General features: G+C 41.6%; 1 protein-coding gene across 5 annotated transcripts in view; it reads right to left on the minus strand.

Moving 5' to 3' along the window:
* PPP2R2B (protein phosphatase 2 regulatory subunit Bbeta) overlaps nucleotides 1-18,339 on the minus strand; it is a 469,020-nt gene that overhangs the window by 345,589 nt on the left and 105,092 nt on the right. The gene's annotated exons all lie outside the window — the stretch shown is intronic.

Raw genomic sequence — 18,339 nt, forward strand, 5'->3', positions numbered from 1 at the left:
AAATAATGAAATGAAATTCAGTGATACAAAACTGAATTTGATGAAGTGACAGAAGGAAATGAGTCCCACTAGTGAAGAAGTGAACATGGTATAATGGCCACCATTTATGGAGCACTTAGCCTGTGAGCTCCATTGCAGTGAGCTCCAATAATTTTACAATAATCTTATGAATTAGTTACTATTCCCATTGAACTCTTAAAAAGAGACTTAAGACTTAGAGTTGCGGCAAGATGGCGGCTTAGGAGGACGCTGGGCTCACCGCACGTCCTGCTGATCACTTAGATTCCATCTACACCTGCCTAAATAACCCAGAAAACCGCCAGAGGATTAGCAGAACAGAGTCGCCGGAGCCAAACGCAGACGAGAGGCCCACGGAAGAGGGTAGGAAGGGCGGCGAGGCGGTGCGCACTCCACGGACTGGCGGGAGGGAGCCGGGGCGGAGGGGCGGCTCGCCGGCCAAGCAGAGCCCCCGAGTCGGGCTTGCAAAAGCGGAGGGGCCGGGCGGACTGTGTTCCGACAGCAAGCGCGACTTAGCGTCTGGGAGGTCAGAAATTAACAGCTCTGCTCGGAAAGCGGGAAGGCTGGAGGACAAAGGGAGGGAGAGCTGCTGAGCCCCCTGACAACAGAGCTCAGTTTGGTGGGGAACAAAGGCGCTCGCCAGCGCCATTTCCCCCGCCCATCCCCCAGCCGAAATCCCAAAGGGAACCGGTTCCTGCCAGGGAACTTGCTCGCTCCGCGCAAACACCCAACTCTGCGCTTCTGCGGAGCCAAACCTCCGGCAGCGGATCTGACTCCCTCCCGCTGCCACAGGGCCCCTCCTGAAGTGGATCACCTAAGGAGAAGCGATCTAAGCCTGCCCCTCCTGCCCCCGAACACCTTGCCTACCCACCCCAGCTAATACGCCAGATCCCCAGCATCACAAGCCTGGCAGGGTGCAAGTAGCCCAGACGAGCCACACCACCCCACAGTGAATCCCGCCCCTAGGAGAGGGGAAGAGAAGGCACACACCAGTCTGACTGTGGCCCCAGCGGTGGGCTGGGGGCAGACATCAGGTCTGACTGCGGCCCCGCCCACCAACTCCAGGTATACACCACAGCACAGGGGAAGTGCCCTGCAGGTCCTCACCACGCCAGGGACTATCCAAAATGACCAAGCGGAAGAACTCCCCTCAGAAGAATCTCCAGGAAATAACAACAGCTAATGAGCTGATCAAAAAGGATTTAAATAATATAACAGAAAGTGAATTTAGAATAATAGTCATAAAATTAATCGCTGGGCTTGAAAACAGTATACAGGACAGCAGAGAATCTCTTGCTACAGAGATCAAGGGACTAAGGAACAGTCACGAGGAGCTGAAAAACGCTTTAAACGAAATGCATAACAAAATGGAAACCACCACAGCTCGGCTTGAAGAGGCAGAGGAGAGAATAGGTGAACTAGAAGATAAAGTTATGGAAAAAGAGGAAGCTGAGAAAAAGAGAGATAAAAAAATCCAGGAGTATGAGGGGAAAATTAGAGAATTAAGGGATACACTAAAAAGAAATAATACACGCATAATTGGTATCCCAGAGGAGGAAGAGAGAGGGAAAGGTGCTGAAGGGGTACTTGAAGAAATCATAGCTGAGAACTTCCCTGAACTGGGGAAGGAAAAAGGCATTGAAATCCAAGAGGCACAGAGAACTCCCTTCAGACGTAACTTGAATCGATCTTCTGCACGACATATCATAGTGAAACTGGCAAAATACAAGGATAAAGAGAAAATTCTGAAAGCAGCAAGGGGTAAACGTGCCCTCACATATAAAGGGAGACCTATAAGACTCGTGACTGATCTCTCTTTTGAAACTTGGCAGGCCAGAAAGAATTGGCAAGAGATTTTCAGGGTGCTAGACAGAAAAAATATGCAGCCAAGAATCCTTTATCCAGCAAGTCTGTCATTTAGAATAGAAGGAGAGATAAAGGTCTTCCCAAACAAACAAAAACTGAAGGAATTTGTCACCACTAAACCAGCCCTACAAGAGATCCTAAGGGGGACCCTGTGAGACAAAGTCCCAGAGACATCACTATAAGCATAAAACATACAGACATCACAATGACTCTAAACCCGTATCTTTCTATAATAACACTGAATGTAAATGGATTAAATGCGCCAACCAAAAGACATAGGGTATCAGAATGGATAAAAAAACAAGACCCATCTATTTGCTGTCTACAAGAGACTCATTTTAGACCTGAGGACACCTTTAGACTGAGAGCGAGGGGATGGAGAACTATTTATCATGCGACTGGAAGCCAAAAGAAAGCTGGAGTAGCCATACTTATATCAGACAAACTAGACTTTAAATTAAAGGCTGTAACAAGAGATGAAGAAGGACATTATATAATAGTTACAGGGTCTATCCATCAGGAAGAGCTAACAATTATCAATGTCTATGCACCGAATACCGGAGCCCCCAAATATATAAAACAATTACTCATAAACATAAGCAACCTTATTGATAAGAATGTGGTAATTGCAGGGGACTTTAATACACCACTTACAGAAATGGATAGATCATCTAGACACACGGTCAATAAAGAAACAAGGGCCCTGAATGACACATTGGATCAGATGGACTTGACAGATATATTTAGAACTCTGCATCCCAAAGCAACAGAATATACTTTCTTCTCGAGTGCACATGGAACATTCTCCAAGATAGATCATATACTGGGTCACAAAACAGCCCTTCATAAGTTTACAAGAATTGAAATTATACCATGCTTACTTTCAGACCACAATGCCATGAAGCTTGAAATCAACCACAGGAAAAAGTCTGGAAAACCTCCAAAAGCATGGAGGTTAAAGAACACCCTACTAACGAATGAGTGGGTCAACCAGGCAATTAGAGAAGAAATTAAAAAATATATGGAAACAAACGAAAATGAAAATACAACAATCCAAACGCTTTGGGACGCAGCAAAGGCAGTCCTGAGAGGAAAATACATTGCAATCCAGGCCTATCTCAAGAAACAAGAAAAATCCCAAATACAAAATCTAACAGCACACCTAAAGGAACTAGAAGCAGAACAGCAAAGGCAGCCTAAGCCCAGCAGAAGAAGGGAAATAATAAAGATCAGAGCAGAAATAAACAATATAGAAACTAAAAAAACTGTAGAGCAGATCAACGAAACCAAGAGTTGGTTTTTTGAAAAAATAAACAAAATTGACAAACCTCTAGCCAGGCTTCTCAAAAAGAAAAGGGAGATGACCCAAATAGATAAAATCATGAATGAAAATGGAATGATTACAACCAATCCCTCAGAGATACAAACAATTATCAGGGAATACTATGAAAACTTATATGCCAACAAATTGGACAACCTGGAAGAAATGGACGAATTCCTGAACACCCACACGCTTCCAAAACTCAATCAGGAGGAAATAGAAAGCTTGAACAGACCCATAACCAGCGAAGAAATTGAATCGGTTATCAAAAATCTCCCAACAAATAAGAGTCCAGGACCAGATGGCTTCCCAGGGGAGTTCTACCAGACGTTTAAAGCAGAGATAATACCTATCCTTCTCAAGCTATTCCAAGAAATAGAAAGGGAAGGAAAACTTCCAGACTCATTCTATGAAGCCAGTATTACTTTGATTCCTAAACCAGACAGAGACCCAGTAAAAAAAGAGAACTACAGGCCAATATCCCTGATGAATATGGATGCAAAAATTCTCAATAAGATACTAGCAAATCGAATTCAACGGCATATAAAAAGAATTATTCACCATGATCAAGTGGGATTCATTCCTGGGATGCAGGGCTGGTTCAACATTCGCAAATCAATCAACGTGATACATCACATTAACAAAAAAAGAGAGAAGAACCATATGATCCTGTCAATCGATGCAGAAAAGGCCTTCGACAAAATCCAGCACCCTTTCTTAATAAAAACCCTTGAGAAAGTCGGGATAGAAGGAACATACTTAAAGATCATAAAAGCCATTTATGAAAAGCCCACAGCTAACATCATCCTCAACGGGGAAAAACTGAAAGCTTTTTCCCTGAGATCAGGAACACGACAAGGATGCCCACTCTCACCGCTGCTGTTTAACATAGTGCTGGAAGTTCTAGCATCAGCAATCAGACAACAAAAGGAAATCAAAGGCATCAAAATTGGCAAAGATGAAGTCAAGCTTTCGCTTTTTGCAGATGACATGATATTATACATGGAAAATCCGATAGACTCCGCCAAAAGTCTGCTAGAACTGATACAGGAATTCAGCAAAGTTGCAGGATACAAAATCAATGTACAGAAATCAGTTGCATTCTTATACACTAACAATGAAGCAACAGAAAGACAAATAAAGAAACTGATCCCATTCACAATTGCACCAAGAAGCATAAAATACCTAGGAATAAATCTAACCAAAGATGTAAAGGATCTGTATGCTGAAAACTATAGAAAGCTTCTGAAGGAAATTGAAGAAGATTTAAAGAAATGGAAAGACATTCCCTGCTCATGGATTGGAAAAATAAATATTGTCAAAATGTCAATACTACCCAAAGCTATCTACACATTCAATGCAATCCCAATCAAAATTGCACCAGCATTCTTCTCGAAACTAGAACAAGCAATCCTAAAATTCATATGGAACCACAAAAGGCCCCGAATAGCCAAAGGAATTTTGAAGAAGAAGACCAAAGCAGGAGGCATCACAATCCCAGACTTTAGCCTCTACTACAAAGCTGTCATCATCAAGACAGCATGGTATTGGCACCAAAACAGACACATAGACCAATGGAATAGAATAGAAACCCCAGAACTAGACCCACAAACGTATGGCCAACTCATCTTTGACAAAGCAGGAAAGAACATCCAATGGAAAAAAGACAGCCTCTTTAACAAATGGTGCTGGGAGAACTGGACAGCAACATGCAGAAGGTTGAAACTAGACCACTTTCTCACACCATTCACAAAAATAAACTCAAAATGGATAAAGGACCTAAATGTGAGACAGGAAACCATCAAAACCTTAGAGGACAAAGCAGGAAAAGACCTCTCTGACCTCAGCCGTAGCAATCTCTTACTCGACACATCCCCAAAGGCAAGGGAATTAAAAGCAAAAGTGAATTACTGGGACCTTATGAAGATAAAAAGCTTCTGCACAGCCAAGGAAACAACCAACAAAACTAAAAGGCAACCAACGGAATGGGAAAAGATATTCGCAAATGACATATCGGACAAAGGGCTAGTATCCAAAATCTATAAAGAGCTCACCAAACTCCACACCCGAAAAACAAATAACCCAGTGAAGAAATGGGCAGAAAACATGAATAGACACTTCTCTAAAGAAGACATCCGGATGGCCAACAGGCACATGAAAAGATGTTCAGCGTCGCTCCTTATCAGGGAAATACAAATCAAAACCACACTCAGGTATCACCTCACGCCAGTCAGAGTGGCCAAAATGAACAAATCAGGAGACTATAGATGCTGGAGAGGATGTGGAGAAACGGGAACCCTCTTGCACTGTTGGTGGGAATGCAAATTGGTGCAGCCGCTCTGGAAAGCAGTGTGGAGGTTCCTCAGAAAATTAAAAATAGACCTACCCTATGACCCAGCAACAGCACTGCTAGGAATTTATCCAAGGGATACAGGAGCACTGATGCATAGGGCCACTTGTACCCCAATGTTCATAGCAGCACTCTCAACAATAGCCAAATTATGGAAAGAGCCTAAATGTCCATCAACTGATGAATGGATAAAGAAATTGTGGTTTATATACACAATGGAATATTACATGGCAATGAGAAAAAATGAAATATGGCCTTTTGTAGCAACGTGGATGGAACTGGAGAGTGTGATGCTGAGTGAAGTAAGCCATGCAGAGAAAGACAGATACCATATGGTTTCACTCTTATGTGGATCCTGAGAAACTTGACGGGAACCCATGGGGGAGGGGAAGGAAAAAAAAAAAAAAAAAGAGGTTAGAATGGGAGAGAGCCAAAGCATAAGAGACTGTTAAAAACTGAGAACAAACTGAGGGTTGATGGGGGGTGGGAGGGAGGAGAGGGTGGGTGATGGGTATTGAGGAGGGCACCTTTTGGGATGAGCACTGGGTGTTGTATGGAAACCAATTTGTCAATAAATTTCAGAAAAAAAAATAAAAAATAAAAAATAAAAAAAAATAAAAATAAAAAATAAAAATAAAAAGAGACTTAAAAGACAATAGTTACCACATGCAACAATAGCATCCAATAACAAATTTCTATGTAAGAATGCACACATCTAAAATCAAATGTGGGTATTTTAAGAAGACTTTCAAAGCCAGAAAGCAGGTAGATGTGTTACAAGAGAATTGAAGAAGCTTTGTTAAATAGCATCAACCAGTAATAATGGACTAGTCATTATATATATTATATATAATATATTATTATACACACATATATAATATGTATATATACATACACATACATAATAGACTCCATTATTTCTAAATTGGAGTATGAATGCTCTACTGATTGCTATCTGAGGTTGATCAGAATATGTGTGTATGTGTAACTTTCTTTTCCCTATAAATACCATGCTATATAAGCATGTCTTGAAGATGAAAAGATAACATAATTTAGTTTTACCAAGAGGGACTTTTTTTTCAACTTAGGGAGCATGGGGTCAATTTCTCTCCATCCTCGGAACTACTTTCTCCTTCTAGAAGGCAATTTTCCTTTTTAATTCTCTAGGACCCCTGAGTATATTAGGACCCTCTAGTAAAGATACTGCCCTGCTAATGTGGAATGATCACTGTTGAAATGATGCCTGGGCCAGTTTTTAAGATAGTAGATCATTTGTACCTCTGGAAAATTAAAGAGAATTCATAGCTGCAGGAAAATACATGCACCAAATGCATACCCATGTACACAGGTTGAGGATATGGTGGTGATGGAATTACTGAGTATTTCCTTTACGCACTCAGCTTTTCCCAAGGAGGCCTATTTTCTGATCAGTAAAATAAACCAAGTACATTTCCGTTGTGCAGTGGTTCCCAAACTTCACTATTAGAATAAAAATAGGCAGCATTTCTTCAGTTGCTTACTATATACCAAGACCATGATAAATACCTTATCTCCCAATAGCCCTGCCAAATAGTTATTTCCCTCCTTCACTGATGAGGCAACATACCCAGTCAGGTAGGACTGTTTGGCTGTTAATGCATCTAGAGAGGGGCAAACCACAACTGAAACCTAGGCAGTCTTCACCAAGAGCTCATACTCTTACTTATTAAGCTAAAATATAATATACTAGGGTTGAAGTGTAGGAATGGAAATAATTACAACCTCCAAGGTGATTCTAATGCATCCACCTCAACGTGGATCCAAAAATCCACTGTTAAGTCTTTAATGTGAACATAAATCACCCAGAGATCTTATTAAATAGCAGAAACCTATTCAGTAGCTCTGTATTTGAGCCCAACTGTCTGCATGTCTAACAAGCACCAGGTGACACCAATGTTACTGGTACTGAGGTCACATTTTGAGCAGCAAGTCACTAGAGCAAATCATTCAGTTATACAATGCTTTAAATTGTCCCCTAATACTAAGTTCTTTGTTTCCAGATACATATAAGCACCTTACCTATAAGTATCTTGCAGAGTATCTCCAACCCATAGTAGTGTTAGATCTATGGAAATAAAGTCATGCAATGAATGCTTGATGAATAATTCTTGAGAGAAATATTCTCTTTTAAAACAATGTGAGATGAATTGGATCAAAGGAGTCTGCTCTCAGAGTGCAGGTACTCTGATTTATTCTACATGGACAAGGTTATGGGTTCTGTCCCTGTATCTCGTCACTTGACAGGTTCTAATTGACAAGAGTCAAACTTCTCAGGAGTCCTGGGAAAATGGGCTCTAAAGAGGCATCCACAAAGTCATTAGATCTCAGTATAAAGGCAAATGGCATGTGTTTTTCAGGATTTACAAAAAGACTTTAATTAACTTAAATTAAACCAATTCTCTGGCATTAAAATTCCATATGTTCGTTGTTCAGAACTACTCCTATTTATTATTACAAGGTCCATGCACAATTTTGTGTCCTGTACAATCAAATCCCATGAATGGAAAACCTCTGCCTGAATTCTTGACTTGCACTCTTCATTCTCCTATCTGATCCACAACTATGTGGAGCTGTCATCACAGAAAACTAATTGCCCTGGTCACTCCCCAAAGAGCTTGCTCATGATTTTATCAACCTGCATTTGACCAAACATTAGTCTTTTGATCTTGGAAAGAAAAATATGTCCAACTCAGTCAGCCAGCTTTTAAAATAACCCAGGATATTGTCATCATTCTTTTTTTAAAAAAATTTAATAACCACTTCAAATTCAGAGTGCCCTCCATTCCTCTCATTAACTCCCCCAATGCCAAACACACACCAGTTCATAGACTTGAGAGTTAACCTCTTCCAAAAAAAAATACAGCCATGTATGTATACACCCTATAATTTCTAATACATTTTGGGACTCAACTATTTCTTACTGGGAAGACATGAATAGCCAAGGCATTCTTCAAATGGAACTCAATGCCCAAAATCTCACTGACTGCAGTTAAATACGTGTCTTGCTCTCCAGAGAACTAAGCTTCAAAATGCAGAGGAATTAAGCTGCTCCAGGTAAGTCTTATTTAGAAATGCAGCTTTTGAGATTCTGTACCCAGCAATCCCGATTCAGGAAATGAGGAGTCAGGCTCAGGAATCTCCATTTCCATAAACCTCTGAGGCGGTCTTGCTCTAGAGGCTCAGGGTTTAGAATCGGAGCCAGTCAAGCAAACAAATAATTGCAATCTAGCATGATGAATTCAAAGCCAGGAGTGTGTACCATGTATGGTACTATCAGGGAAGAAGGGCAGAATAAGACTTTTACTCAGTCCAGAGGACGGAATGCTGTTAGGGATGGTTTCCTCAAAGAGTGTGTTTAACTCGAGTATTGAGAGAGAAGTTCATCAGATTCTGGTTGATGGGATATAAGCAAATAAACACATCTTCTGAGGCATGATTATTGAAGATAAAGTTAGGGAGCAATGGGAGAATGGAGAGGCAGTTGGGACACAACATTATGTAAGTTATACGTAAGTTATATGCTATTAAACCTTGGGAGCATCAATCACCTTACCATCATAACAATTTTGTATATTTATTGCAATAATTTCTCTCATATGGAAACAAAATTTCTTCAAGGAAGGATACTTGTTTCTAATTTGTGCCAAGACCAGTGGGTTGGTGGTGGGATTAGAGAAGAGGAAATTCAAGACCAAATTCTTTCTTCCCTAGTTTTCATCTCATAGACACACTTACCACTTGAGAAAGAAACAGGGAATCCTGGAGGGAAGGCTACAATTACATCCCACTGTGTTGATTGAATGTCAAAGGCTATGCACTTGCTCAAAATATAAAGGGATCTTTGGGCTGGGAAAAAGAATCAAACAACTGGAGAAGTAGGAAAAGTTGACCTGGGAAACAATCATCACCCATCGTAGTTACTGTTTTTCTTTTTCCAAATGTTGGTGCCAAGACATTAATCAAATAACCAATAACCATAACTCTTCAGATAGGATACCAAGCAGCTGTAGTCACAGATCTACTAAGGGCTTCACCATTTCAAACTCCAGACACACCATCTATAAAGAGCACACTCTTCACTTCCCATGAGAACCCTCAGGATGCACTGTCTCTAACCCTTCTCTGTGTCTTTACCAGCCCTCCACTCAGTTGACCTGAGTCTTCATATTCATTCCAAATACTTCAATCCTAGAGAGATGTTTTTAATTCATTTTTGAAGGGAACTGATCTGTCTACATGAACACTCTCTTCAGGTATGACATATTTTCCTTCTAAGGAGAGATAAGGAAACTACAGGGACAGTGTTGGCCATCTTCTATAACCAACCTTATTATTTATCATAACTATTAAAAGTAACATTTAATTACCACTTTTCATGTGCTCATCAATCTTTATATCATGATTTTCACTTAATCCTCACAAGAATTCCCTGATATATCCATTATTCAAGAGAGCACCATTTATTTTATTTTTTAAAGTTTATTTATTGATTTATTTGGAGAGGGGAGGGGAGAGGGAGAGCAGGGGAGCAGCAGAGGTGAGAGGGAGGAAGAGAATCCCAAGCAGGCTCCATGCTGTCAGTGCAGAGCTTGACAAGGGCCTCCATCCCATGACTGTGAGATCATGATTTGAGTCGAAATCAAGAGTCAGATGTTCAACCGACTGAGCCACCCAGGCACCCCAAGAGAACACCATATAGAGAACACCGTGATTCAGAGAGGTTGAGTAATGTATCCTGAATCACATGTTAATAAATAACAGAGCTAGCATACAAACTTGGCATTGTCTACTTCCAAAGGCCATAGTCTTAATCAGTATGTTATACTGTCTCTATCCCTTCTGCTTCAGATAACAAGCTTTATCATCATAGTGCTTAACCTTTTGTGAGCTAAGTTCTTTCTATGTCCTAGCTCATCTAAACCTCATAGCAACCTTGCGCAGTGGGTTCTATCACCCACAGTTCAGAGATGAGAAAACTAAGGCACAGAGAAATTAAACTATATGCCCAAGATTGTCCAGTTAGTAAGCAGTTGGTTGTGGGATCCAAATCATTCAAAATAGTTGTTGAGATGTTGTTTAAAACTGCCTCCAATTCTGTATTATGTTCTTACATAGCAGTCTCAATACAACTAAATCCAACATTTTCAAGGTGTTTTAACAACATCTAGGAAAATACACTGACTAATCCAGGTTTATGTTTCAATTCAAAGGGAGAGTGCAGTAGAAACCTAGAAATTCTAAGATCTTTGTCTTCAGAGGTAGTCATTGAAAACTAAATAGAATTTTGTAATAAATGCTCAGAACCTGTCTGCCAAGCATGTTTTGTTGGCATTAACTTCTTCATCCAATTGTTCAGTGATTAACATATATTTACTGAGTGCCTAATGTTTCTGGGACTGGGGAATTAAAGTGGGTTGAGACCTGATCCAGACTTCAAGAAGCCTACGGTTTCATGGAGGAGATTCAGAAGAAAGGCAGTGATTATAGTACAGAGTGTCAAGTACTACAATGGATTAGGAACTTCACAAACATAGGATCTCTGCCTTAATTTGCTTTATCTCCACCCTCTACCTAGCCCACTGCCTAGCAGAGAGCAAGAACATGAAATACTTATTAATGCATGTGTGAAAGAATAGATGTAGCAAGGTGATGCTGAGGCTACAGGTATGGGATAGGAGCTAAGTCAGCCAGGGGTGGGGCAGACACAACAAAGGAAAGGCTTCTGGATCCTTGAAGGTGGTGTTTGAGCTGGGTATTGAAAGGTGAAGAATTAGCAGGAGTGAGCCAGGCAAGGGAAGGGGTTGGAGACACAGGGATTGGAGGAACTAAAAAATGGACAAGAGCATTGAGAGTGAGTGGTGATGCTGATGGCAAGTTCTGTAAAAGGCTTTCTAGTTTGGTCTGAGGGACACACAGAAATGTGAACCAGTTGACATAATGAGGAAGAACAAGGAAGACTAGAGCAGAGAAGGGAGGCAACAATAAGAGACAGACCTCAAGAGGTCAAAAGGAGGAGCCAGATCATGTTCCCCAGGCTAAGGATTTCCAACCTGACTCTGAAAACCATGGCAGAGTCATTGATAGGTTTTAAGTAGGGAAATGTCATGACCAATTTTAGTTGATTATAAAATGTTAAGCTCTCTTTCCTTACCCTCCAAAGGGATGGCGTTGTTACATAATAATACAGACATTTGTGTCTGGACTTCATGAGTAGTAGTCATCCAACCACCAGCTCAGTTCTTAATCTGCCTCTGAGGTTATCCTTAGTTTCCCTTGGTCCTACTTAAAGTAGCCACGATAGTCCCAAGCCCTTTTTCTGCTATAAAGAGCATTCCACCCATCAGATACTAACTCATTCCATACCTATAAAAGCTACTGGGAGAAAAGACAGGCACATGCTCTTTTATTTTTTTTTAATTTTTTAAAAATTTATTTGAGAGAAAGAGAGTGCTGAGGAGAGGGGCAGAGGGAGATGGAGAGAGAGAGAGAGAGAGAGAGAGAGAGAGAGAGAGAGAGAGAGAGAGAGAGAATGAGAAGATATCTCAAGGAGGCTCCAAGCTCATTGCGAAGCCTGATGCAGGGCTCGAACCCACAACCCTGGGATCACAACCTGAGTCAAAATCAAGAGTCTGATGCTCCACTTGACTGCGCCACCCTGGTGTCCCCAAGGCACAAGCTGTCTTAAACGAAAATCACCCAGAATCTGAGCAGACAGAAGAGAGAGGCATAGCAATTAGAATGGAAAGCCACCAGACCTAAATGGAAATGGACCAAGTAGCACAGACAAATCTAAACAAATCAGACTCAGAGCTCAGGTCAGCATCTTTCAAGCATGGCATCAGTCCTAAATCCCAGGTGACAGGCTTTCACATGTTTGTGGAGGATATGTAGTAACTTTCTCAAGCTAGTAAAATGACAGGTTTTATCTCCAACACGTTGAAACTGCAAGCCCTTTCTCATCATGCGTAGTACCACACCCCGCATATTTTCTCCCATACTTTATCCTATTTTCTACCTTATTTGCTGTTTTCTGATTATAAAAGCAATTTGTCCTTAGTGTAAGAATTCCAACAATACAGAAAAATAACTAAGTGAAAATCATTCTTCAAGCCCTCACCCACCCAACCAAAGTAAACCAGGCATAAAATTTCGGAGCAACTCTTGCCCTAGCTTTTGTCCTCATAGGTACATAATGCCATTGTTCTTGTTGTCTTTTAAAGGAATACTAGTTGTATGATTTGCCTTTTTTTTTTAACTTCCTGTGAATATGTATTTATATCATGATTTCTAAAGCCTGCAGAATATTGCATTATCTGGATATACCCTAACTGTATCAATCTTCTCTTCAGACATACTTGGATTATTCACAATAACTAAAAAAAGCTTAGGGAGAGAGAAGGCTATATGGTAAGCAACTGTACAGCTCAATCTTCTTATGTTTCTATGCTTATTTACTTAAAATAAAATTCAAGAGGGAAACCTGGGTGGCTCAGTCAGTGAAGTGTTCACTTTGGCCCAGGTCATGATCTCACGGTTTGTGGGTTTAAGCCCTGAATGGGGCTCTGTGCTGACAGCTCAGAGCCTGGAGCCGGCTTCAGCCTGCTTCTCCCTCTCTCTCTGTCGCTCCCCAGCTCCTGTGGTCTCCACGCTCTCTCTCTCTCTCAAAAATAAACATTAAAATTTTTTTAATGAAATGCAAGAAATGGAATTGCAGAGCCAATTGGTGAGCACATTTAAAACATGGGCTATGCACTGCTGAATTGCATTCTAGAAATGTGGTATCTACATACAGTCTCACCAAAAAAAAAAAAAAAAGTGTGTTTTGCTCCATCTTTAACAATAGGCATTTGGTGAAAATTAACATCACATTGTTATTTTAATTCTTTCATTACTTGTAAGCTTGAGTCCATTTTCATATGATTATTAGGCATTTATTCTTTTTTATAAATTGCAGTTTCACGCCCTTTATTCATATTTCTGTCTGGTGATGCTTTTTATATATTAAGAGTACTAAGAGTGTTCAAATATAAAGAGTATTTTTATATAATAAAACTATATATTAAGAGTTTGTTGAAACCCATTTTATAGACTGAAAATTACAATTTGGTCCAGTCACCTACAGAGAGCTTCCAACCTAAACTCTGCCTCATATCAGTACTAGACGTTTAAGCCTTAATAATCCACAGCCAAAAAGACCTTAGTACCCCACGGAAGAGCTCTTTTCCAAAGAAATGAGTCACAAACCAAAGGGATTTTCTATGGTGTCCCAGTTAGTATAATAATCTGTGGTCTGTGACCCACTTTTGCTTTGGGAATTTCTGGTCCTTGCCCATATGTGTCCCTAGAGAACGAACAAATTATGGACTCACCATCTAAGGTGATTTAGAGAGAAGTTTGGCAAAAGCTTATTCAGCTAGTCTGGGATTTGTCTGTTGCAACTTCCAGCTGTAAGCTTCAAAGAGAAAGGAAAGGGTCAATAACCCCACCGGCTATTTCCCATTTCAGGTTTGTGTTTCCTTGGTCTCCACACTGGCACAGTGGACGCTCTTCCTTACCCTCATGTGTTCCGAGCCCTAGAAGAACTCAAAATGTGAGGAGCATTATGACGGTCTTCCTTTGGGTCAGTCAAGGGTTTTGCTCAGGCCAACCCCTCCCTATTCCCTTGTTTTCACGTGGCTTCCAATGTTTCCCTTTTTCTTTTTTCAGGAAAAGGAATAAGGATCTAGCACAGCTTAGGTGTGTGTGTGCGTGTGCGTGTGCGTGCATGCGCACGCGCACGCACACGCACACACACGCAAGGAGAAGAAGATTTAAGGATAAAAAAATACTTAAAGCAAAAGTCTTAGAAGCCAATACCAATGAAAGACCCAATCAGAGATACCATTTCAGAATGACAAGTATAACCTTGCTTGATTCTGATCACCCTCATTCCACAGATGGTAAGGAACTTGCTGGAAGCCACAAAACTAAATAGTGGCGGACGTGGCATTGGAACTCAGGTGTCCATGACTCCAAACCCATTTCTGTGGGACCATAATGTCTCGTGAACCACCACACTGCTTCCTCTTGTTTTATAGGTGAGTGAACCAAAGTCCAGTGGGCGAAGGACCTGGCCTAAGGCACTCAGCCTTTGTTGGCAGAGCTGAGTGGAGAGCACAGGCTCCTGACTGGAAGGCCACAGCTAGTCTCCTTCACGGTGCTGATTCATCTTTGAGACGATGATGCAATTTAATGAGAAAATATTATTCAGTGTGTCCAAACTGGATCAGGGCAATTATTCAAGAACACATTTTATAAATTTTTTTTTTCAACGTTTATTTATTTTTGGGACAGAGAGAGGTAGAGCATGAACGGGGGAGGGGCAGAGAGAGAGGGAGACACAGAATCGGAAACAGGCTCCAGGCTCTGAGCCATCAGCCCAGAGCCTGACGCGGGGCTCGAACTCATGGACCGCGAGATCGTGACCTGGCTGAAGTCGGACGCTTAACCGACTGCGCCACCCAGGCGCCCCTCAAGAACACATTTTATAAAGTGAACTAAACCCCATGCTCTTTGCTTTACTCCCTATTTAGGGCTATTTCCCTGGGGCCTCTATAACACCCCTCTGTGGTAGTTGTAACCTGATGTCAGTTACCTGCACATCAAAATCAACATAAATAATCGTTGTCTAAGAATTACCATCCTCACTGAGGATTTGTGGGGTGACACCTTGGGCTGGGATCACTTGGGGAGTTTCCTGTAAAAACACCTCCCAGAAATTCTCTTTACAGAATTCCTTCTCTCAGCACTAGGGGGAGTGGACCATCTGAGGGGCTGTGGTCCCCTCCCCTCCTGTGCTGTGTGCTCTCTGACTCACCTCTCACTGGCTCCTACCTCTTCTGCCAGCTTAGTTCTCTACCCACACTTGGATTTTCTTATCCTTTTACTATGCAGAGCACTCAAATGAGCATATTTTGTTACTCAAGCATCTTCTTGGAGTCCCACTTTGCTCCCTGAGTAGTTTGAGTAATTATGTTGGACAAATACGGCACCCTCCATGTTTTTCTCTATCTTTTCTCATAGGTACTATTATTATCCCAATTTTCGCAGAATGTAACTATCCCCATTTTAAGGAGTCTGGAGGTCAGAGTCGCTGCTAACACCTTGCACACTTTGAATTTAAACCCATGTTTATCAGAGTCCCCCGATTCTGACTTTAATAATACTCCCTAAAAAGAACAATTACATTATCTTGACCTTTTCTTATTAATTTTTTTTTCAACGTTTATTTACCTTGGGGACAGAGAATGAACGGGGGAGGGGCAGACAGAGAGGGAGACACAGAATCGGAAACAGGCTCCAGGCTCTGAGCCATCAGCCCAGAGCCCGACGCGGGGCTCGAACTCATGGACCGCGAGATCGTGACCTGGCTGAAGTCGGACGCTTAACCGACTGCGCCACCCAGGCGCCCCAATCTTGACCTTTTCACATCTCATTCAGAAGATTTCACAAAGATGGCTCTCTACTCTGTATAACCTCCCTTTCTTCAAGGCTACATTTCCTGAGGACACTTGCTGTTGCCCAGGTAGGCGACCCTCCAAATACCGCCTTTAAGCTAGATGGACGCTGTGACTCAAAGAGGTTTTGTTTTGTCCAGAGCTCAGTGAAGCAGTTCCTGAATGTGTTGCCCAAAACATTTATTCTATGAGATACTCTTAAATGTGGGGTTCTATGACCAAATACTTTGGGAAACAGAGGTAACAAACTGAGTCATTGTTTTCCCAGTTGTGGTCTAGTGAAGATTTTAGTGTGAACCGTTACTAGACATGGTAGTAAAAATAGTTGAGGTCAAATAATTTCGGCAAACTGGAGATACCCTGGTTCCCTCTTGGAGATTCATAGTAAATATGAGTACATTTAAGGTTCTGACAAGTCCTGTTAAGATGTGTTGAATTTTGTTTGACTTGATGCCACTCAGAGTTATTTGGTATCAGGGCCTTCCTTGAATTTATAGCAGCAGCCCACGAGGGCCCACTCTGGACAGGCTTCTGGTTTGAATTCTGACTTCCTGTACTCTGAAAGGAGTCGGTGGGGGTCCTCTTCTAGGAACCTAGGCCTGATCCTGCTGTCAGCTGACTGGGTGATGGGGAGCAAGTCACCCCTCTCCAGGCCACAGTGTCCCCGTCTGTGAAATGAAGGAGTTGCACCAGATTGTCTAACTTCTCTTCCAGTTCAAGTCTACCATCACCTGAACATATGGATTTGGGTGGGGTCCCACCCCAAATATCATGATAAACTGCATTCATAGCTCCTTCATCTCCCTCAGTCACCCAGAGACAAAACAGTAATAATCTTTTTCAAGCTGCAGAAATCTTAAACATATAAATATTAATTTGCCCCCATCTGCTAGTAAAATTCTCTGGAATTGCATTATCATTTACTGTTTCAGAACTTTGAAGCTGTCTTTGATCAGCCAGTTTCCAGGACAATGGGAAAGCCCCTGGAACCTCCAGGGTGCTTCTAGTGAACCACTGTGAGACCTCAGGCAGGAACTGTACCTCTCTGACTTTTATATTCTTCATCCATAAAAGGAAAATAATGACAGTTTGCCCTTGATTCTTTCAAGACATCTTGTGAGCACTGTCAGTCATAGTAAAAAAAAAAACAAAAAAACCCCCAAAAAAACAAAAACCCTCTGTCCTCTGGCTATTATACCTGACATTGCCTAAGTCCTCAGAAGTGTTTCTGGTCTCACTTTCTTTCCTTCAGTTCCCGACCATTCCTAGAGCTATGTAGGTGCCACAACAGAACTACTCCCTTTGTCAGTACTAATATTAGTATTACATGGGTGAGACTATGATACCTTAATCTGGGAGACAGTTTGCTCTGTTTCAGGGCACATATCTTAGTAAAAGTCCTTCTTAAAGCACAGAGGATCACAGCGATTGATGGTAATAGCTGGACTTTGACATCAGACAAATCTAGAATTGAACTCAGCACTGTTATATACCAGCTGGGCATTCCTAGGCAAGCTGCTACCCTCTGATCCTCAGATTCTTCATCTACAAAGTGGGAGCAATATGAGTCACTGGAAAGCTAGTCCAAGGATGCAATGTAATGATTTTTGTAAAGCTCTCTGTATATCACCAGGACACGTGTGTGCTCAGTCATATCTGTTAAAAACATTATCTGTTAGGTTCAGACACACAATGAAAGGTGATCCAGAAAGAAAACTGTCGCTGTGCAAAGGTAAGGAATCCTGCTCAGCCATCAGAAAGGATAACTGTAATTAGGGTTCCTGGCAAATGTTCATTAGGAGGCCTGCGATATTCAAGCTGGCCAGAGGCCCTCTTTAATTAACGCTGCATTGTTCATTATTGAACACTGCCACCTGGTGGATGGACAGGCCACATGCAGGCAGGGAAATCATGGATGTTACATGAGGCTACCCCGCCACACAAGGATGATCTCTCTGTCCCCCTGGTCCACATTGGCTTCAGAATTTTCATTTGGAGCTAGGCCCATGGAGAGATCTGCATATTCCTGTTTATGGAGACTTACCTTCACCTTCCTGCGGTTGTTAAAGTGACACAAAGACCTGAAAACGGTGTTGGTTTCATTGACCGACCACATGGTCTGAGAGACATAGAGAAGCCTCCTCTGACAACATGATCTGAAGTGGAGCCCACTTCCATCGCTCTAACCCAGTCACCTCGTTCTCTACATAGAGCATATAATTATCTAAAAACATATGCAGGCACTTTTT

The sequence above is a fragment of the Prionailurus bengalensis genome, chromosome A1, assembly GCF_016509475.1.
Source record: "Prionailurus bengalensis isolate Pbe53 chromosome A1, Fcat_Pben_1.1_paternal_pri, whole genome shotgun sequence".
Classification (NCBI taxonomy): domain Eukaryota; kingdom Metazoa; phylum Chordata; class Mammalia; order Carnivora; family Felidae; genus Prionailurus; species Prionailurus bengalensis.